This window comes from Triticum aestivum, chromosome 5B, assembly GCF_018294505.1.
Source record: "Triticum aestivum cultivar Chinese Spring chromosome 5B, IWGSC CS RefSeq v2.1, whole genome shotgun sequence".
Lineage (NCBI taxonomy): Eukaryota > Viridiplantae > Streptophyta > Magnoliopsida > Poales > Poaceae > Triticum > Triticum aestivum.
Genome location: NC_057807.1, coordinates 581,199,197 through 581,222,476, shown reverse-complemented (window position 1 = coordinate 581,222,476; position 23,280 = coordinate 581,199,197). Strand labels below are relative to the sequence as shown.

Here is a 23,280-nt window from a genome sequence, read left to right as displayed (position 1 = left end):
TGTTGAGAATTTGATGGTGCTGCGGTAGCGATGGCTGTCGGCAGCGTGGAACCAGATCTAGGAGGGTAGACGGTGGCGGTGGGGCACGGTGGACGAGACGGTCGTAGGAGCGGAGCCGGCAAGGTGGACGACGGCGGGGATGAAGCGAGAGGACGGGATGCAAGGATCCCGGTCCAAAGTCGTGGATGAGAGAGGTCGATCTCTTATAATGGACGGCGGTGTCGGCATATCAGCTCCGGCATGGTGGAGGAGGACGGCGGTGGATGGGGTGGCGGGCGGCGGCGGACGGAGGAGGGTGGGGTGGAGAGGGTGTTTTGGCGCCCACGGAGTACGAATGGAGAAAAGGGAGGTAGAAAGGAAGGGGGGAACCATGTATTCAGGGCGCGCTTGTCTCAAGCGCAAGGAAATTTACAAACTTAGCCCCCGTTTCAAATTTCTACTACATCACAGCAACATTAGTCGGTTGGGGATAGGACGGTAATCTCACATACACCGAATATTTGCCGACGGGAGTTTGTTTTTGGCGCCCATCGTGTATATGAATATGAATCGGGGAGGGAGTCGATTTTGACCGAGGACACACTGTGTTTTGGCGCCCACCGTGTATGAATCCTGGTGAGAGGCGGTTACGTCACATTTGGGTGAAATTACAAACCTACCCCTATCGAAACCAATAGTAATCCAGCAGATAGGCTTTGCGTGGCAGGGATAGGCAGTAGTAATTTCCATCTCGCATATTTTGGTTTCGAGCGGTTACTGCGACTTTCCCCGCTCCGTTCAAATTTTGCAGAGTGCACGTTTATGCTCGTGCCAACTCAATTCTAATCCCGTTTGTATTCTATTTTTTCGGGCGGGATCCATTTTCAATTGGGATTACATTCTATATACATCATTTTTTATATATACTTTCAAAAGCACAACACCATTTATACATAAATATGGTTTACAAATGGCATGATCTCAGATTCATAAGGTTGTATCCATTAATTTGGATTTTCAAATATTTGAAACCACTTTATGTTGAAATCCAATGTATGCATTCCTCGCTAACTGTCTCCAATTAATGTGTGTTTCATGCGGATTTTTTTACTTCTCAAACATGTATAATGTGTTTCACACACGCAACATATAGTGTAATCACGTTTAGACATTAATTGCATGTAAACCATGCGTTGTTTGTAATTAAAGAATCTATGGATCACCAATATTGATAAACTATATAAAATTACACGTGTGCCCAAATTCAAATGAGTATGCATGTTTGATACACCAATTTGCGTTATGATATTATCGATATCGTGATCTCCAGTTTAAATATTTGAATCCCCTTTAATCCAGATATTTGTCTCATATACCTATCACTCATGCTTATATAGGACTATCTCTCTAGACCTATACACGTTCATCGTCTCTCAGGTATCTCTCGTGCTACCTGTATGTCGACAATGATCTTTTATCTTCATAACACACTGACGGTACTCTCTCACTCGACCTTCATCACTCTATCTCTCTCTAAGTATATCTCGCTCCCTGCTATGTGTCTCTAACTATGATTCTCCATGTGGAATCTCTTTCTCTCACACAAACACAAAACTTTGTCTCCCGGGGTCTCATTTCTCTCTACTATTCCCATGTGTGCCACTCGCACACCCCTCATACAGAGATGTCTTTCGCTCCTTAGATATGAGAACCTATGACTCTTCCTCTTAAATATCTCTTTCTCACACACAAACACAAACTCTGTCTCCCAGGGTTTCATATTTCTCCATTGTTCTCTTGTATGCCGCTCACACACACTCTCTCTCCCTAGATATATCTTGCGTTCCCGCATATGTCTCTCTAGCTATCACTCTCGTTGTGAAATATCTTTCTCTCTCGCAGACACAAAACTCTGTCTCTCGGGATCTCATTTCTCTCTGATATCTGCTTGTATGTGACTCACATGCACCCTCTCTCTATCTCTCTCACGCCCACACACATAACTCAGCCTTCTGATCCACTCGACTCCTATCTCTAATGCACACTAGCTAGCATCTTTATCTTTCTATTTATCTGTTTCTCCATCAACCTTCTTTCTCGCCCTCACTCTTGATTCCTATCACGCACACTACATATGTTTCTCTCTGCATGCAGTCAAGTGCCCTCTCACACACATATATAACTTCACCCTCTGAACCACCCGGCGGTCATCTCCATCACCCAAACTAGCAGATGTCCCTCTAGCTAGCATCTCCATCTCTGTATCTATCTGTAGTTTCTCCGTCAACATTGCTTTCTCGCACGGAGTCTTGCTTCCTATCACCCACACTATATATGTCTCTCCATACATATGCATTTATAGGTTGATCTCTTTTGCACAATCATTGTGCCTCACTCCCTCTGCTCGCCATAGATGCATGCTCCAGCCCACGCCACTATCTCTTAAAGACAAAAACACATGCTCAATTGTCGGGCCTTCTTCCCTGCATTCTCACATGCATGCATATTGTCATACCGATCCGTCTCTCCCATGTCGTTGATCTTATGACTTACTAGATCATTATTGGCGCGCGTTGTTGCGCCCATCTATTTGGGTGAAAAAATATAGGAATTTTCTATAAAAGTATAAATGCAAGGAGACAAAAGGTAAACATAATTGAATTATAAAGTATTCAAAAGCATAAAATAATCTAACAAAAGTTGTTTCATAGAAGTTTGTGCATACAATGTTAGATGTCCATTTGTAGCTTATGGCTACCTTAAATGAAAAGGTCAAAAAATAAATTGACGCAATACCTCTCACTTTAACTTAAACAGCATCACCTGACTACTATGAACATGCTTTACAGCTTTATAAGAAGAAAATCATGGATGTGTGCACCTTTGATGAATGATCATCATAATAATTTCCACAAGGAAAGAAAACCATCCATGATTATCCTTATGTGCAACAAAATAAAGGGTATATATAAATGCTTCATCTTTGTTTTCTGATGTCTAGATTGACTAATGGTTTTCAGGTGTCTTGGAACAATCCATGTGAATATGTGTACATCATATCAGCTAAAGTCATTTGTACAATCCAGAAGACAAATAACTAATTAAATAGACAACAAAACTTACATGTAAATAAACCGCAAAAAGTTACAAAAATAAAGTACGCAAGATGTGAGCATATACATGTAGTAGCTTCTGAAGGGCCTTTCTTTGGCAAGAAAGCTTCTGCCTAAGGTTTTCTAAAATCTCTAATCATTGGTAGACATGAAATTTACTTTTAAAAGCATAACTAAGAGACTATAGTACTGCTCAGTAATAAATACGTGGTTCGGTACAGCCTTAACAATTGATCTCTTATCGTAATCCAGATCAAGCAATGTCCATAGAAACTCAAAAAAGAATCAGAGTCAGTGTATCCTTGCCATTGGACCAAAAGTAGAATGATTGAATCATCATATTAGAAGCAAATACCCATGATGCATGATCTGCAACACCCATGCATCATTTGCAGCAGGTGATTGTTTGTCAATAGGCAAGTTTTAACTACGCATGATAGAACCATCTCTCGAATAGTACCTATATAAGGACACATGTTCCTCTTGACATGTTTTTCATTAATTAAGAAATATCAACTTAACTTTCCCTTCTGCATCCCAAGAAGCTGAGTCCTCGCGAAACTTTGTACCAAGTTATAAACCCTCATTGACCTAACCTATAAAGAATCAAGAGAAAAAGTAAGGAAATATGGACGGGGATTGAGATGGACTTGAGAAGCGGAAAAAACATACCTAGAATAAATTCAGTTCCACACCATGATTTTGTTTTTCCCAGCCACCCTCGTCACTAATCTCCCCAGCAGCAACACCGTCGCGCGTGGCCTTCCCATGCTGCAATGAGCATGCGTGGGGGAGGAGGTGCCAGCTCTTGAACCATTTGATGTAAATTTCAGATCCCTTGGGTATACTTAGATAGCTTCAACTCTCTACTCTATCATTAAGACAAAATGATAATTTGACTCGGTTACAAAGTAATAGTGATGGTTTTGACATTAGTTGCCAATTGTGGGTCACAAGATGGCAAAAAACTATTCCTACCGCACATTTTAAAACTTGTATAAACTATACCCACAAAAGTTAGCTAGAGGAGATGACAATTCTAATAATTGATAGATGATATAAAAAGTAAACATAGCAGGTGGAAATAATTGAAAGTCCAAACTGGTGTCGCGCAAATATAACAAAAGAGATATGTACCTCTAGAACTTTGAGCTTTGTTATTCATATGCTAAAGATGTTACGTACTGACAAGGTTAAAGTTACAAACTTATGATCATAATTATGCCCACATCTAGAAACATCAATAAAGCATATATAATCCTCACAAGTCATGGCTTCCTTGATTAGAAGAACCACATCATGTGACCAGATCTCATGTTATCACTGACAAGAATGTTCTATTTTCTAAAATCCAGCACAAATTTTGCCTCACCCAAAGAAAAGGACATTACTGCTGAGCTTAAGTGGCTACAACTGATCTTGGCATAGTGGCCTTGTTGGCTTAAAACTGACAGTAGTTAAACAGTTGTTAGTGCAATGTGAACATTGTCATGTGATTGTGTGCATTTTAGCCTTGCAACCTGTGTGTGTTCGTGGACAATTCAGGTTTGGCTAGTCTAGGATTAGTGTATTGACTGCATATGTTGCAGCCAAGTCGGTCCCTAGCAGTGATTAAGATCGTGTATAAATAAGAGTGGGCATCGTTGCTCGGCTCAATTGTTGTATCTGTTACAGCGGAAAAAAACAAAACAAAAAGAAAGGCATCCGTTGCCTAAATAGAAAACTTGTCTCTCTCTCTCTGAACCTATACTACTCTGCTTTTCCTCTGCTTCCTGTGTGTCCCAGTGAATTTAATCCACCTCGCGTGTGTTGTGTGCGCATGTGAGGAGGGACAAGAGGGAGGGCCAGTAGCTATCAGGACTCAGCTCGAGCACAGATATACATCACGACAGGAGGCCAAACCATGGTGAGAGAACAACTTACCATCCTGCTCGCACCACCAGGGGAAGGCACGACTGGCGAGGAGTAGGCCGAAAGCATGGTTGCCGTCTTGGACAGCAGAGATCCTGGGGATGCTGGTGCATTCAGCGCCGCCACCGGGCAAATCGACGAGTCGCGGTAGGTTCCACCGCTTGGTCGGGGTCAATGGAGAGGTGGCAACGCACTGGGCGGGCTGATAAGTGGCGGAAGGGGTTGCCGCGCGAGGTCGGGATAGGAGGAGAGGCGACACCGCCGCCGCGCCATGCTTTCGGCCCCCTGTAGACTGGGTGCCTCCGTTAGGGTTCACGAGGCAGTGTGAGAGATGATGGGTGAAAGTGTCTCTCGTACGGTTGGATGGATATGTGGGCTTCACTCGGTTGGCCGGCCAAATTAACCAGAATGCTGCGATTTTTCCACCGGAGTAGCTGCCCTTCAGGACAGCCGGCCCATTTAGCGGTAACAATCCAATCCGACGACCAGAAATGACTCTGACATGAAATCGGACGGCTGATATCGCTAATGACGTGAGAGGCCAGGGATTAGGTTCAGTTTTACTTCCTTAATGTCTTCTTTCTTTTATCTCGATCATGCGCGCGCACACACACATCCCACGTATACATGTATACCTCTCACACATGCACGTTCAAGGTCTCTATGTCTCCATACGTAGTTAATTACCCTCAATCCTAACGCTACATCGAATCGTTCTCCTCTTTTGTGCACATAACTTCCGCCTGGATGGGTAAAACACACACTCACACTTAATAGTCTCCTTCTAGCTACCCCCACCTCTCACTCTTCCCCTATATCCCCGAAACCAATAAGACCATCCCTTTGTTTAATTCCCGCCTACGTGCACCATTGATATATAGTAGTCTTCCTTGGTGTCTCTCGAACAAACATGTTCTCTAGATATCAACTCCTCTCGCGCGCACACACCTTCTCTTCCCTCTCTATGGGCATTTTCTCTCTCGCACCCCATCGTTGGTGGCATCTGCCATACACATCACCTCTCTATGATGAAGCCATGCACACTTAAATTACATCCGCCACAGAGGACCCCGCGACACACACACACACACACACACGCACGCACACCCCCCCCACACACACACACTAAGACTCCATCTCTCTCTCTCTCTATCACACACACACACAAATACACACACACACACACGCACACCCCCCACACACACACTAAGACTCCATCTCTCTCTCTCTCATACACACACACAAACTAAGACTCCATCTCTCTCTCTCTCTCTCTCACACACACACACCCCACACACACTAAGACTCCATCTCTCACACACACATGCTCTAGGCGGAGCATTTGTTCCTACCACCCTTCATCCAACCTTACCCGTATGATAAACAATCACCTTTATTTACTTGCATAGCATGGACAAATTCCACTTTACTTTAGTAGTCAGCAAACTTATCATCTGTACCCTTATAAAAAATGAGTTGGCGATGATGGTGTGCCTGCCATCTTGTAATACACACCGTATGATCTATATCTGACGGATAGAAACCAAACTATGATAATTTTACCAAAGATACCTGCACCTCTATCCACATCATTATCTCCCACAACCTCATTGCTCAGCAATTAAAAAAGGAATAAGTCTCTGGAACAATCTAGCATGCATGGTGGCCGCTGCCGCCTGCCGGCGCCGTCCATCCCCATGCCTCCGCCCATTCCGACCACCATTCACCACCATGCTCCACTCCTCCTCGCCTTATCTCTCATCTTTAATTTTTTTCGATGACATTCTTGAGATACCAGTTTTCCGATAAAATTCTCAAGATATCATTAGTTTTTACACATGAGATTACTCCTGCATGTCAATCACAACAGGTGTTTTGTAAATAAATGCATATTGATGTTCCGTGCATTCTTGCTTGTAATTATATAACGCAAATCACGAGCAGGAATTGACATTTTTTTGACACAACCACGTTAACATGGCCACGTAAATCACTAGCTAAAGTAAATACCATTATACTTATATCCCGATGCAAAAGGTTGAGTACATGTCTGAAGAGTAGAGTCGCACACACGCACTCTATCTCTCAGAATCTCTCTCACACACACACCAGTTACGTGACACCCACTTAAGCAGACATGTATGTTACAATTTGTGCACCCGCGGGTACACGTGATGTTGCGCATTTATTTAAGCCGGAAGGTGAACCCAAACAGTAGCTGCATTCATTCCCCTCCCGCTGCCTCTTCTCTGGTCGCCGTCGCCCGGTAGCCATGGCCCGGCCGAAGGTAACAACATACGTCATACTCCCGCCGGAGCGGCGCTTTAATATGGAAATTTTAGTGGCCATGCGTGCATCTTTTTGTGCTAGCACTCATATATAAGGGTTGACCGGTCGCTTCCCGCGGACGTGCGCGGGCGGTGGAAGAGGAAGGATAAGGGAAGCGGGCTGCGGAGTAACGTTTTTTACCACAATTTCTTAGGAAACTGAGTGCAATAATTGAGTAGTTTTGCAAACTACCAGTACTACACCTGAAACGATTCAAAACCTATACTCCCTTGCCAGTGCGTGCTTCCCGCGTAAAACGGTCAGCGTCGCCCTGGAGTGTCAGTGCCGCATTAATGACCGGCCAGAGCGGAGGCGACCTCTCACTGGCGCCGGCTTTGAAGTGGCACGACGGCCGAGAGAGCGCCGCTTCCCGGTGCACGCGACTGCTCCGCATCGAGACTGGCCATAGGCCCTGTTTGGATCTATGGGTTAGAGTTAGTTTGAGCTAGTTGGGGCTCAAATAGCCCTAAAGTATCCAAGCATGAGGGTTTAAATTGGAGAAAGTTGCACCAAACCCACCAAAAAGAAACTATCCCACCCAAGAGGTGCTAACTGGAGATAGTTCTCATTGGGACCACCAAAAAATCACTTTTCTCTCTCCATCAAGTGCATTTATTGTCAATCTAACCCTGTCACCCAAACACCTCTTTGGCTACAGTTAGTTCAGGGTTAGTCATGAGTTAGTCTAACCTCTAGCTAAGTTAGAGTATCAAACAGGAGCAGTATAGGACATGCAAGTTGCTCAAAGCATACATGCAAATTCGTACGTGAAAGGATTTTTTTCTTTTTGAAAACGGAGCGTGAAAGGAATTTTTTTTAGAATGCTCTTAGCATGTCGCTAACATGTGATGAGTTAACCGACCTCAATAGACGACAAAAACGCCAGCCCATCGCACTTTGATAGAGACGAGGAGGGAGAAGCTATACAGGCTGCTGGATTACTAGAGATAGGTGTCGCACGGAAGCCAAGAAATATGGTGATAGCGTGGGTTAGCCATGTACTAGTATGATGTAACTACACTGGGATGCCGTGTTTCATACTCTTCCAGTCCACTGTGGAGATGATTGGTTAATTTTATATCGCTGAATAATATTAAATATTATGAGTGCAGATGCTCCACCACGAGGTTCCTTGCTCCTTCTCGGTCGTCCGGAATCTATGTTCTTCCACTCTATTTTTTTACATGAGCTTTGTTCATCCTTTGGCCAACACGCGAGACATCTAGCATCAAGTTGCACGTGTTATGCAAGGATTGTTCCATCTATATGAAGAACACGTGGGACTGGAACTACGAGACAGACATGTACCCAGGAGTGGATGTACGAACCTGAGTAATGTAGCACAGTAAGTGAAGTAGAAAGGCACAAATGGTATGAACATGTGTGGCATATAGGGTGTGTTTGGTTGCGTTCTCGTCTCAGCATAGTTGTTCCCTCTTCATGCATGCTCAACTCAACACCCCTCTTCATGCATGCTCAACTCAACACCCCTCTTCATGCATGCTCTCTTCATGCATGCTTCTAGTGTATTTGTGCTAAACTAGTGTGGACTCATGCATCCTCCATACACTCTACCAAACACCCAAAAGTGGGTCAAGAAGGGAACTCTTGGACGGCATTTGTCTCTTACTACGTACTACCACTAAATGATGTACGTGCAATGCACGGTGATATTATGGAGTACGTGCCTAAGTACTCTACTACTACTATATTAGTTGGAGGCACATATTAACTTTTATATTTGTTTACGTGTATGCCTCGAGACCTTCCAACTAGACGTGTCTTTCTCTCCAGGTCACCCTTTGTATTGTTCATACCACTAAGTACTACTACGTGTGGTCTCTGACCCAGAAGTGGATGAAGTGGAGACGCTCTACCATGTTGTTTTTTACGCTGGGCTCTACCACGCTGTTCATGTCCCACTCCTTTCCCTGACGTGTGGGACATCCAGCATGTGCCGTGTTTGGCACCCTTCGTTGTAAGAGTTGAAACGCCAGCATTCATTAGAAATAAAAAATAATTATAAATCAGCAGCGATACATTTTTTTTTTGCAAACCAATCAGCAGTGATACTATACCACGCGGTTTCCTTGCTCCTCGATATCGGAAAGAAAACTTCCGTTCGCCAACATGTGGGACGTCGACCATCCTGGTCCACTTGCCATGCACGCAGAACTCCAAGGGAGAGTCACCCAGGTCATCGCGCCGCAATAACAATGACTAATGAGCCGTCAAATCACATGCCCACTTCCCACTTTGAAGTTGCTCGGACGAAGGAACCATCATGACTTCGTTGAATTCTGCTTCTTGAAGAAAACTATTGTACCAGCAGTACTGCTAGCTACAGTAATTACTCCAACAGAGGCCTCCTTTCGTTCATAGGATAGGAATTTTATAGAAATATGAAAATCATAGGAAGTGAGATGACATGCATCTCAATTCCTATAGAGAAAGAGATGCCATTTGATGCATAGGATAGGAATTTTTCCATTTAGTCTAGGCTAATGTACTGGTAATTTGCTCTAGAAACTACAGTAGTAACTAGTAGTACTGGTACATGCTCGTACTCAGACACAGACACACACACACACTAACTACTAGTACTACTACTTCTCACCTGCTGGACAGACGCCATCGTTCTCCTTCCCGGCTTTGTCGGTGACACCCCACCGTGCTTGGATCTCCGCCGACCTCTCCGCAGCAGCGCGTGCGTCCTTTTCTTTCTTGTGGTGGCGGGCCTCTCTTTTCTTGAGTGCTTTCTGACTTTTCCGCTCCCTCTGTGCGGCATTGGCCGCCTCTTGCTCTACCGCCCATTCGGCCTTGGCATCTTCAAATTCCTCCCACATAGTTGTGAGGTCGCGTGCGGCGATGAACTCGGCACGGCGGGATGCCATCGCTTCCCTACCATTTTGTGTGCGGTCGTGGGCGGCGAGGAACTCGGCGCGGCGGGATGCCATCGTTACCTTACCGGTTAGTGTGCAGCGCGGTGGCATGAACGACGCTTGGTGAGAGCTCTGGGGTGGAGTGGCCGGACAACCGTATAGTGCATTGGTTTGTCAAGAGCTCAAGGTCAGAAGACGAAGCAAATTTGGATTCCCCTCCAATCCTGGTCATTTATTACCGAGTAAAATGCATTGGCGGTCATCGAACTTGTCTTGATAGCTCACTTTGATCATTGTATACGAGATATGGTGATTATACGGTCACTGGCTCAGCGTATAGCTCCGTATTTGTCTGGTAGACCAGTCAAACAGTCTGCATGCGCCTCATTAGCTCGTGTTCTTTATCTATCTTCACGGGCCTACCTGTCAATGGAGAAAGAAATACTATAAAAACCAAAATTATGCGTATGTGGGGAATCAAATCATGGACTCATCGCTGCAACGCACCCTCGTCAGCCAAATGAAAATGAAATACTTCGCGTCAGACACTCACGCTCACGCTGTCAAAGCATGCTAATGCATGCACGTCGCCCTCTAAATCAAAGTCCTGCTTATGGCGCAACACAAACAGCGAGCCCATCACCTGCGCACCCCGGCGGTGCCTGACATTACTGTTAAGACGTTTGATGGAGGCCTACGCGAACGCCGAGCATGTATTCACCTGGCTCAACACCAACGGTCATACTCGGACCGCCTTGCTCGTGTATATCGTCCATCACAACGACAATCTATAAAACAGCCTAGCTAGAGAGGGTACTATGGTAGTATGGTACGCAGTATGTACTATCGTGAGCGACCGATCTTTGTGCCACTACACACTGAAACCCCTTCCATCGCTTGCGTGCGCTTCCCGCCTGAAACGGTCACCGTCTCTCCAGAATGTCAATGCCGCATTCACTGGACTTAACTGCAGGTGCAATTGGTGTGTCACTGACATGCGGGCCAGATGCCCGTTGGGCCCACATGTCAGTAACCCAACGCATTTGTAGTTAAGTCACTGAAGCAGCATCCGCATTCATGCCCGACGAACCTACTCCGGCGCCAGTTGTCCATCCGTCTGCCGCGGCTCATTGCCATTCGCCCGCTATATTAACTTGAGCCCCAGCTCCCAGCCATAGCCAAAGACTGAAAGTGCAACTATCCCTAGGAGGTTTTGGTAATTCATAACAACATATAGCTCATTGAGCTAATGATATTCCAAGACAAATATTTCAGGAAAGCTCAATGAATGGCATGGCATGGATGATGAAAGTGGATCCCACAAAATATCAAGGACAAAGGATTGGCTCAAGCTCAAAAGCTCAAGACTCTTCATTTTACATTTTAGTGATCCAAGATCACATTGAGTCTATAGGAAAAGCCAATACTATCAAGGAGGGATGAGGTGTTGCTTAATGAGCCTCTTGCTTCAAGTGCTTAGTGATATGCTCCAAATACCCTCAACTACTTTCTCACATCCTCATATGACCTAAACCTAAAGTCAAACTCGGCCCTACCGATTCTTTCTATCCGGCGCCACCGAGTTCCAATGTCATAGCCACTGCCACAAACCCTAGGCAAATCGGTCTCACCGATAGGGATCTCGGTCTCACCGAGATGGGATTGTAATCTCTATGTTTCCCTTCGTAACGTTTCGGTCTAACCGAAGTGAGCGATCGGTCCCACCGAGATTGCAATGTAAACTCTCTGTTTCCTTTTAGTAACATTTCGGTCTCACCGAAAAGAGTGAATCGGTCCCACCGAGTTCACCTGACCAACTCTCTGGTTAGCTAATTACCAAAATAGGTCTCACCGAGTTTGTGTAATCGGTCTCACCGAGATTACGTTATTCCCTAACCCTAACCATATCAGTCCTACCAAGTTGCATGCCGGTCCCACCGAAAACCCTAACGGTCACTAGGTTTACTAAATCAGTCCGACCGAGTTTGATGGTTCGGTCCCACCCAGTTTGGTAAATTGTGTGTAACGGTTAGATTTTGTGTGGAGGCTATATATACCCCTCCACCTCCTCTTCATTCGTGGAGAGAGCCATCAGAACAAACCTACACTTCCAACTTACCAGTTCTGAGAGAGAACCACCTACTCATGTGTTGAGACCAAGATTTTCCATTCCTACCATATGAATCTTGATCTCTAGCCTTCCCCAAGTTGCTTTCCACTCAAATCTTCTTTCCACCAGATCCAAATCCTATGAGAGAGAGTTGAGTGTTGGGGAGACTATCATTTGAAGCAAGAGCAAGGAGTTCATCATCAATGCACCATTTGTTACTTCTTGGAGAGTGGTGTCTCCTAGATTGGCTAGGTGTCATTTGGGAGCCTCCGACAAAATTGTGGAGTTGAACCAAGGAGTTTGTAAGGGCAAGGAGATCGCCTACTTCGTGAAGATCTACCGCTAGTGAGGCAAGTCCTTCGTGGGCGACGGCCATGGTGGGATAGACAAGGTTGCTTCTTCGTGGACCCTTCGTGGGTGGAGCCCTCCGTGGACTTGCGCAACCGTTACCCTTCGTGGGTTGAAGTCTCCATCAACGTGGATGTACAATAGCACCACCTATCGGAACCACGACAAAAACATCCGTGTCTCCAATTGCGTTTGAATCCTCCAAACCCTTCCCTTTACTTTCTTGCAAGTTGCATGCTTTAATTTCCGCTGCCTATATACTCTTTGCATGCTTGCTTGAATTGTGTGAAGATTGCTTGACTTGTCCAAAGATTGCTGAAATCTGCCAAACTCTAAAATTGGGAAAAGGTTAAGTTTTTAATTGGTCAAGTAGTCTAATCACCCCCTCTAGACATACTTCAAGGTCCTACCAGTGGTATCAGAGCTTTGGTCTCCATTTGCTTTGATTTCCATAGCTGTTGGTGGTAATAGCCTTGGTTTCATAACCTAGGAGAGTATGGCGTCTAGCGAGGGAAATTATCACCGTAGAGGTCCTTACTTTGATGGCACTAATTTTGCTAGTTGGAAGCATAAGATGAAAATGCATATTCTCGGACATAACCCCGCCATTTGGGCTATTGTTTGTGTTGGTTTGCAAGGTGAATTCGTTGATGGGAGAGAACCGAACCGTGAAGCTAGTGCATATGAATTGAAGATGCTGCAATACAACGCTCAAGCTTGTGATATCCTCTTCAACGGTTTATGCCCTGAAGAATTCAACAAAATCAGCCGTCTTGAGAATGCAAAGGAAATTTGGGACACTTTGATTGATATGCATGAAGGTACCGACTCCGTCAAGGAATCCAAGCTGGATGTGCTCCAAAGTCAGCTTGACAAGTTCAAAATGAAGGATGGTGAAGGTGTTGCTGAAATGTATTCTAGGCTTGCTCTTATCACAAATGAGATTGCCGGCTTAGGGAGTGAAGAGATGACCGGCAGATTTATCATCAAGAAGATCCTAAGAGCATTGGATGGAAAATATGATACCGTGTGCACATTGATTCAAATGATGCCCAATTACAAGAATATCAAGCCAACGGAGGTCATTGGTAGAATTGTTTCTCATGAGATGTCACTCAAGGATAAAGAGGAACTTCACAACAAGTCAAGTGGTGCTTACAAAGCCTCATGTGAAGCTCCCACATCATCAAGTGAGAAACAAACCCTCAACGAAGAATTGAGCTTAATGGTGAATAATTTCAACAAATTCTACAAAAGTAGAAGCAAAGAAAGAAGCTCTAAGTCAAGGTCCTACAATGACAAAAGATCTTCTAGTCGAGAGCGCAATTGCTACAATTGTGGGAGACCCGGACACTATTCCAATGAGTGTACGGCACCCTACAAAAGAAGAGAAGATTCTCCTAAGAGAAGAAGTAGAAGAGAAGAATCACCACCAAGAGAGAGAAGGAGTAGAGATGATCGTTATGAATGAAGAACATCCTGGACAAGCAAGGACTCATGTTGGTGAATATGTATCCGGTTCCGACTCTGAACATACTCAAGATGAAGGTGTTGCCGGTGTAGCACTTGTGTCGACCAACTCCTACGACATATTTGACTCACCAAATGAAGGAATTGGAAGATGCTTCATGGCTAAAGGCCCTAAGGTAACTCATCCCGAGTATGTTGATTTCAATAGTGATGAAGATGACTTGCTAGGTGATGATGATTTACTTATTAACAACTCTAGTGATGAATACTATGATGAAACGTCAATTAATCATGCTAATCAAGATAAAACGAATGACAATGATAAGGAGAAGATTGAGCTTTTAACTAAAGAACTAAACACTCTTAAGTTAGCTCATGAAACTATCTTCGAAAATCATCGAGAACTTTTAAGGGCTCATGAGAAGTTACGCTTTGTAAAGCTCAATCTTGAGCAAGAGCATGAGTTCTTAAAGGCAATCAATGATGATCTTCGCAAGAAAAGTTCTTATTATATTGCCAAGCGTTTACTCTTATCTACTTACATGCCTCAAGTCAAATCTAGTAACAAGAACAAGAAAGATTCTTCCTCTAGTAGTAACAATAACAATGCCAAATCCAATATTGTTGCTTCTAGTAGTTCTCTTGATTCCACTAATGATTCTCTTAGCCAAGTTACACTTGAGCAAGGAAATAGCTTATTGAAGGGAATTATAGAGAAAGGTGTATACAAGAGCCTTGCTGGGAGTAAGCAATTTGAGGAGATTGTACGCAAGCAAGGAAGGCACCGGAAGAATCAAGGTGTTGGTTTTGAACGAAAGTTCAATGCCAATGGAGTTGAGTGGGAAGAAGATCAATACCCCACGACGAAGTTTGTTCCTCAACAAGGGAAGTATGATCCTACTTCCTTCAAGGGAACACAAGCACAAGATGATCTTCCACCACAAGACCACAAGAACAAAGGCAAGGACAAGCTTCAAGAGGAGACTGATGCATTTGAAGAAGCACCTAAGGCCTTGGTCAAGTGGGTTCCCAAGACTACGCCAAGTTCTACTTCATCAAGCACAACTACTACACCAAGGATTCCCATCAAGATGATGTGGATCCGAAGAAGAAGAACTAGAGAGTTCTTGAGGGTGACTCCGCCAACATTCTTCACTCATATCATTATGGCAAGGACAAGTGCAATCAACTTCCACATCTTGCACTAGTTCAAGGAGTCACAAACCCTCATGTTGGTAAGGCAAGGGACAAGGTAATCTAATGAGTTCATGGACATCATTTTGTGTGTGCATCACTCTTTGTCTATGGATATTCTTGTTTGTTCCTTGTGGGACTAACCCGTGTAGGTATTGAAAGTGCAACTCACTCCAAAGGATTGCTCCAAATGATCTACATCAACATTGAGCATCCACATCTTCAACACCTACATGAAGTCATCATCGACAAAACCCAAGGTTAGTTTATCCCTCTAAGGGGGGATCTCACATCTAGGGGGAGCTTAACTCTAAGAATTGAGTCAAAGCAACTCTAATGGTGTGAACACATCAATGCATTATGTAAAAGTGGTAACCCCACTTGAGCTTAAACGATGAGTATGACCTATGATCAAATGTTCTCATTTGACTCCTAAGTCAATATACTCATATATAGATGACCTAGTCATCGCCAATTGTTTGATAGATGCTAGAATTGGTTGTGCATGCTTTTTCACATATTTCATTTGTCATTTTATTGTGTGAGCATGTTGGATGCATATTTTACTCATTCGAGGACATCCACTTGTTGTTTTGATTCATTGGCTTCTTTGTCTTTGGCCAAGTGGATGGACAAGAATGCGTAAGAACCTTCTCTAGCTATCTATGCTTTTCTCGTCTCAAACTCTATTCATGCTACATCACAAAATTAGATCAAGTCAGATTCGAACCACTCTATGTGAGGAGCACTCGAAGTCCCCGATTCGTCATAGACTTAAACTTCCAAAACTTCTTTGTGATTTTTGGTCTGACCGATTCCTCCATTTCGGTCATACCGAGATCACTAAGTCGATCTAGGTTTTCAATCTCAGTGCAACCGATTTGAACTTTTCGGTCACACCGAGTTGCTGTAACTGTTAACAGTTATGCATCTCGGTGCCACCGAGTTGTTCCACTCGGTCACACCGACAGTGTCGGGCTATATATACTCACGAGCAAATTTTGGAAAACTTTCTCTGAAACTGCTCGCCCGCGCATAGCTCGCTCTGCCTACTAGGTCTACGGATCGTCGACTTCGTCGCCAGCCGCCCCCTGTCGCTGGTCTCCGCCGCCGTCAACGGAATTCTTCCCCGCCGTTGCCGCCATAGCGAGTTCACCGCCGAACTAGGGTATGAACTTGATCACAGTGATATCCTCGTCTGATTCTTAGCACATTGTGTTCGTAATGCATCTTGCCACGATTGAAACACTCCTATCTAGTCAATACAATCCTTAGAATAGATGTGATTTGAAAATTTAGGGTTAGGTTTCCGCCGAAACCATCTCGGACCCATCGAGTTGAAAAACTCGGTCCCACCGATTTAGCTAACGCCATTGCACTAGTAAGTCTCGGTCTGACCGAGAATTACAAATCGATGTGACCAATTTTAGAACTTTGTGAAACCCTAGCAGTCTTGGTGCCACCGAACTGTGACTCGGTCTGACCGAGTTCGGTAGTTTAGGTTCCAAAACTGCTTCGGTATCACCGAGTTTGAAAATCGGTAGATCCGAAATGCTTTGTGTGGAAAACTAAAACTAAGTTTTTGGAATCATTCTTTTGCAAAAATCTCTGCATTTTGTGATGCTCATCCACTCTACCTCATCTATAACTATTCACAGGGTCAGTAGTCAGTGTGTGCAGCATGTCAGACCAAAGTTATAGTCAGAACCAGTCAGAAGAGCAGATTCACATGAGTGAGGGCACTAGTCCCTCAAGTTCCTCAGATGAAGGCAGCAGAATACTCCTAGCAATTTGCCCAAAGCAGCCACAAGAGCAAGAAAGAAGAGAACCTCAGACTCAGAGGATGAGGACTATGTGGCAGCTGAAGATGAGGCTACTTCCAAGAAGGTAGTGCTCAAAAAGGAGTATGGCTCAGCAAAGACCACAAAGCCTGGACTTAATAGGAAGGTTCCTGCCAAGAGGACACCTATGTTGAAGGTCAGAGGATCAACACAAGAACTTGAAAAGCCTGACCCCAAAGAGCCAGTTGCAGAAGGAAAGAAAAGGAATGAAAGGGTCAAAAAGACCATGGCCAGAGTTGTTGGTCAACCTTCCATGATGGAAGAGGAAGAAGAGGTTGCTGAACCAGCACCCAAGGCACAAAAGCTGATGGCTGATGCTATAAAGTCAGGGGCTGCAACATCAAAGCCCAAAGAAGCACCCAAAGCTGCCCCCAAGCCCAAGATTGCACCAAAGAGGAATACCAGGAGTATACCAGCAGCTGAGAAGAACAAGGCCCCAATGCCCAATGTTGCTGCTGAGGAAGATGAAGAAGGGCAGATCTTAAGGAAGCTCAAACCCAAGATTCCAGACCACAATGATGCTCATCCTGTGGCTGAGAACATGAAGATCAGGAGAGACTCGGGATTGAGGCTATGGAGAATGACAGATCCATATGCCACCAGGAGAAGGACTGCTGTAGATTACAGGTTCCACACCAAGGAGTAGCAGGACTTCTATGAGACCATCTTATTGGACAAGAAGCCCATAGTGTGTGATATGAGGTGGGTCTACTGGACCTACATGAAAGAAAATGAGGAACACTATCCTGGAGTGCAAGACAGTTTCATTGCACGTGGAGTTGCAGATTTTGTTGGGCAGAAGCTCACCAACTGGAATGATGAACTCATTATGCAATTCTACTCCACAGCACATTTCTATCTAGATGGGAGGATAGTTTGGATGTCTGAAGGTACAAGGTACCAGTCAACCATAGAGGAATGGGCCGATCTGATCAATGCCCCAAAGGAGAGTGAAGATGACTTGGATATCTATGCCAAGAAGAAAATGGATCATAACTCAATGTCACAGATGTACAAGGAGATCCCTGATGATGCACTTGAGACTTTCAAGTTTGGATCAGTTCATTTTCTTCTGTCAGGCCTGCCTACGATCAACTGGATCTTAAGGCACACTCTTTTTCCCAAGTCAGGTGACCACAACATGATTAGAGGGCAGGCAATTAACTTGCTACATATATTTGATGTGCCCCAGAAATTCAAGGTCATGAGCCTCATAGTTGAAACTATCAAGAGGACAGCAGCAGACCAAAAGAGGAGTTGTGGATATGCCCCACAGATTCAGGAGTTGATTAACTCAAAGATGGGCATAGGAAAATATCTGTTGGATAAAGAACACTTTGCTCTCTATCCAGACTTTGAGGACAATCAAGTTGTCATGAATGAGAATGAACCATCATCTGTGCAAGCTCAAGAGAAGAAGGAAAAAGCAAGGAAAGAGAAGGCTGCCAAGATGCCAACTCAAGAGGAGGCATCTGAGTACTTTCTGAAGAACAAGCAGGACCAGCTTGGTTGCTTGATAGCATCAACTCTGCGGATTGAGAAGGGGTTGGCCACCCTAACTCAAAACCAGGAGAGTCTGGAAAGAATCATGGAACAAAAATTCTATGATCTAGATGTCAAAGTAACTGAGATTCAGTCAGTTGTGGAGCAGCTTCAGGATGACATGCAGGAGAGGAAGGGCAAGACAACCACTGATGCATTTGCCAGAGTGCCTAGAGCTCAGAGGTCATCTGCAGTGCCTGTGACAGACACTAGAGCCACATCATCTGCACCAGCTACAGCTCCTGCAGCTCCAGTGCAACCAGCTCCAGCACCAACTCCTCCAGCTCCATCCACATCTACTGAAGTCTTCGTCCAAGGAGCCATCTCTACACCACCACCTAAAGATCAAGCCTGAGAGTCGATCTAGCACTATGCATTTTCTATGAACTTTTTGGTAACTTGTTGCCAAAGGGGGAGAAAGATGTATAGATCATAGGCTCCGAGAGAGAGAGTGTTGCTTTTGTTCTCTCTTGCTTTGGTGGTTAAACTTTGTTTGCTTTTGATTGCTTGAGATACTATGCAATTACCTGTGAGACATTGATGATCATGTGTTTGATCATAAGCTACACTTATGCTGGTTATATGTTATTATCTTACTTATCCTTATATGATCATTCACTTTGCTTGGTGATGAGTGCATGTATTCAATCTTTATTATTTTGAGCGCTCCACCAAGATGTATGTGACATGGAAGAGTAACCCATGAGCCTAATTCCTTGTGCATTTGCAGTCCAAAGCAAATCTTAAACTATGCACAAATTTAGGGGGAGCTCTTGCTTATCACATACTTCTCAAAGCGAGGTTGTTTTTCAATCTTATTATCATTTGTCGAAGCTTTGATCTATAAGTTGTCATCAATTACCAAAAAGGGGGAGATTGAAAGTGAAACTATCCCTAGGTGGTTTTGGTAATTCATAACAACATATAGCTCATTGAGTTAATGCTATTCCAAGAAAAATATTTCAGGAAAGCTCAATGAATGGCATGGCATGGATGATGAAAGTGGATCCCACAAAATATCAAGGACAAAGGATTGGCTCAAGCTCAAAAGCTCAAGACTCTTCATTTTACATTTTAGTGATCCAAGATCACATTGAGTCTATAGGAAAAGCCAATACTATCAAGGAGGGATGAGGTGTTGCTTAATGAGCCTCTTGCTTCAAGTGTTTAGTGATATGCTCCAAATACCCTCAACTACTTTCTCACATCCTCATATGACCTAAACCTAAAGTCAAACTCGGCCCTACCGATTCTTTCTATCCGGCGCCACCGAGTTCAAATGTCATAGCCACTGCCACAAACCCTAGGCAAATCGGTCTCACCGATAGGGATCTCGGTCTCACCGAGATGGGATTGTAATCTCTCTATTTCCCTTCATAACGTTTCGGTCTAACCGAAGTGAGCGATCGGCCCCACCGAGATTGCAATGTAAACTCTCTGTTTCCTTTTTGTAACATTTCGGTCTCACCGAAAAGAGCGAATCGGTCCCACCGAGTTCACCTGACCAACTCTCTGGTTAGCTAATTACCAAAATCGGTCTCACCGAGTTTGTGTAATCGGTCTCACCGAGATTACGTTATGCCCTAACCCTAACCATATCGGTCCTACCGAGTTGCATGTCGGTCCCACCGAAAACCCTAACGGTCACTAGGTTTACTAAATCGGTCCGACCGAGTTTGATGATTCAGTCCCACCGAGTTTGGTAAATTGTGTGTAACGGTTAGATTTTGTGTGGAGGCTATATATACCCCTCCACCTCCTCTTCATTCGTGGAGAGAGCCATCAGAACAAACCTACACTTCCAACTTACCAGTTCTGAGAGAGAACCACCTACTCATGTGTTGAGACCAAGATTTTCCATTCCTACCATATGAATCTTGATGTCTAGCCTTCCCCAAGTTGCTTTCCACTCAAATCTTCTTTCCACCAGATCCAAATCCTATGAGAGAGAGTTGAGTGTTGGGGAGACTATCATTTGAAGCACAAGAGCAAGGAGTTCATCATCAACACACCATTTGTTACTTCTTGGAGAGTGGTGTCTCCTAGATTGGCTAGGTGTCACTTGGGAGACTCCGACAAGATTGTGGAGTTGAACCAAGGAGTTTGTAAGGGCAAGGAGATCGCCTACTTCGTGAAGATCTACCACTAGTGAGGCAAGTCCTTCATGGGCGACGGCCATGGTGGGATAGACAAGGTTGCTTCTTCATGGACCCTTCGTGGGTGGAGCCCTCTGTGGACTCGCGCAACCGTTACCCTTCGTGGGTTGAAGTCTCCATCAACGTGGATGTACGATAGCACCACCTATCGGAACCACGACAAAAACATCCGTGTCTCCAATTGCGTTTGAATCCTCCAAACCCTTCCCTTTACTTTCTTGCAAGTTGCATGCTTTAATTTCCGTTGCCTATATACTCTTTGCATGCTTGCTTGAATTGCGTGAAGATTGCTTGACTTGTCCAAAGATTGCTAAAATCTTCCAAACTCTAAAATTGGGAAAAGGTTATGTTTTTAATTGGTCAAGTAGTCTAATCACCCCCCTCTAGACATACTTCAAGGTCCTACAAAGACCCACACTTATTCTCCTCCGATCCCTTCCTTCTATCGGCACCACTCCAACCATGGCCTCCTGGCACTCCGAAGCTCTCTTGGACGTACTGTCGTAGAAGCAGACGAGGGACATCGGCGGCTCCGCTCCGGGCATGCTCCAAAGCTCTCTTCGACATACTGTCGCAGGAGCAAACGAAGGAGATCGCCGGCACCCCCCCCCCCCCCCCCCGCCCGCCCTCCGCCACCACGACCACGAAGTTGGCGCGCGTGCGCGGGCGTAGCCGGCAGCGAGAAAGAGTAGTACATGGTAGGTCGCCGCCGCTCTGGTCCCGGGAAGGCCACCGCTACTCCACTCAGTCGACGCCAAGCTTGGTGGGGTAAACATCGGCAGCCGATTAGCCTCTTGACGACGACGTGGAGGCGGAAATCTTCAGAACCTTGTGCTCCGGAGGAGGAGGTTATCGAGGTGGATGAGGAGGAGGCAAATGCAATGGCCGTCTTTCTCGGGTTCATGGACGGACATGGTGGTCGGGCGCCGCCGATCGTTTAGATTAGGTTTACAGTAGGTTTTAGTACGGTTTGTGCGAAATATGTAATGAATTTCGTCCAGTTTGTAGGAAAAGTTTTCGAAATGTAATAAATTTCATCCGGTTAATTTGAAATTTGCTTTGTTTGCACGAATTTTGTCCGGTTAGTTCATATAGATGCCGGTGTAAATTTGTGGGCCAGCGTTGGAGATGCCCTAACTATCATGCTATAATCGCTAATAGTCCTCCATTTTTATCTTGTTTACATAAAAATGGAGCAAGTGGATGGCATTGTAGCACGTCATATCACTCGAACTAGCCCGCCTAACAAGCGGGAAAGCACCACCCTCGTCACTTTATCGATCGATCGCGCGAAAATGTTACGCTTCGCAAGTTCTAAAGGAAAAGGCGGCACACTTACGACTCGTACGCGTCGCACCCCCGATAGTCCGGCTCGCACGCCGCTCACCAGAGGGGACACGCGTTGTCTTGCAATTTCACTGACGTGTGTGACTGTAATTGAATAAACCGTCGATAGCCAAAATCTAATCGCTCGACGGGTGTCGGCTGAGAAGAGAGAAATGGGGGAGGGAGAAGAGATCGCCCGCCCGCCGCGCACGGACTCCAAGAAATATATGTGATAATGTGAGGTGGGCCATGCTGGAGTCCGGACCGCTTCCAGAGCCCGCTCTGACCACCCTGGCCCCTCAAGACGCTAGCTGCCCGTCGCATGCATAGCAAGTAGTCCCCGCTTATGTGGAGGAGAGAGAGGCATTGACAAAGTCAAGGAGTAACAGTGGAGACAATAGATTTCACAAAAAATAAACAATGAATACTCGCTGCTCGTCCTCTATAAAGGAAAGAATACTTTCATTCGCTGACATGTGGGATGTCGACCATCATGGTCCACCTGCCATGCACAAAATTATCCTAGTCTACCCGGTCGTATCACAGGCCCAACCTTTCCCACTGTAAGTTGTTCGGACGAAGGAACCATCATGACTTCGTTGAATTCTGCTTCTTCAAGAAAACTTACTGTACTCGCAATACTACTACCACACGCGAAGACTGGACGGCACTGTACCACGTCATATCACTGAAACCCACTAGGCCAAACTAGCCTGCCTAGGTCATCTATTTTGGAACGGAGGGAGTACGTCTCTGCACTGCTATGATTTTGTGTTGCACGTTCTCTGTACTTTTGCTACAATTTTCCTACCCTATGAACCAAATGAGGCCTGGATGTATCTGTGTCGACTATTGTCTGATCGATCTCTAAGCCTACAATTTTAGGAGCTAGGGCTATTGGTCGATCGACGAGGGATAAGTATAAGCGTACCACGAGCTCATCAGCCCCAGCGTTTCTCTTCGGTGAGTGTTTTGCAAGTACTATAGCTTGTACAGTAGCTAGCCTACTAACACCAAGAATCATCAAACAAGCCTTGCTGATATGATAAATAGTTCAAACTTACATCTAAGCATGCCATA

At 44.9% G+C, this 23,280-nt stretch overlaps 1 long non-coding RNA gene across 1 annotated transcript; it reads right to left on the bottom strand.

Moving 5' to 3' along the window:
* Nucleotides 1–3,164: 3,164 nt before the first annotated feature.
* On the bottom strand, nt 3,165–5,352 carry LOC123117007 (uncharacterized). The gene is made up of 3 exons (XR_006457256.1): nt 5,016–5,352; nt 3,765–3,963; nt 3,165–3,688 (listed from the first exon to the last, which is right to left on the bottom strand). It is a non-coding gene; the product is annotated as an uncharacterized lncRNA (long non-coding RNA).
* Nucleotides 5,353–23,280: the final 17,928 nt, after the last annotated feature.